Source organism: Colobus angolensis, unplaced genomic scaffold (genome assembly GCF_000951035.1).
Source record: "Colobus angolensis palliatus isolate OR3802 unplaced genomic scaffold, Cang.pa_1.0 Scaffold10, whole genome shotgun sequence".
Classification (NCBI taxonomy): Eukaryota; Metazoa; Chordata; class Mammalia; order Primates; family Cercopithecidae; genus Colobus; species Colobus angolensis.
This window is the reverse complement of record NW_012110919.1, coordinates 21,858,465-21,858,984: the sequence shown is the minus strand read 5'-3', so window position 1 is coordinate 21,858,984 and position 520 is coordinate 21,858,465.

Below are 520 nucleotides of genomic sequence, written 5' to 3'. Positions count from 1 at the left end.
AGTGGTTCATTCAGGTTGTTGGCAGAATTCAGTTCCTTACAAAACCAAAGTCCCTATTTCCTTGACATGTGGCTCTCTTCATCTTCAAGCCAACAATGGAGTGTTAAGATCTCTCCTTTCACATCTAACTGCTCCTCCTCCCCACATCTGTCTGACTTCAGCCAAACTCCTCTGCTTTTAAGGGTTCATGTGGCTAGGCTGGGCCCACCCAGATAATTCAGGATAACATCTCTTTTGAGGGTTACAACTTAATTTTACCTGCAAAATTGCTCCTGCCATGTAACATAACATATTTGCAGGTTAGAGAGATTAGAGTGTGGACATCTTTAGGGACTACGCTGCTTACCACAGGCTCTTTGGAGAAATGGCTGACGTCAAGGGTATAACAGGGACAGTACAACATTTTGTGCTAAAGGATAAAATGTTCAAAGGACAATGAAGACAGAGAACAAGAGCTATCTTTAAAGGGCTCCCACTGGCCAAATCTGGGATAATTTGAGCATCAAAATAAATAACAGAT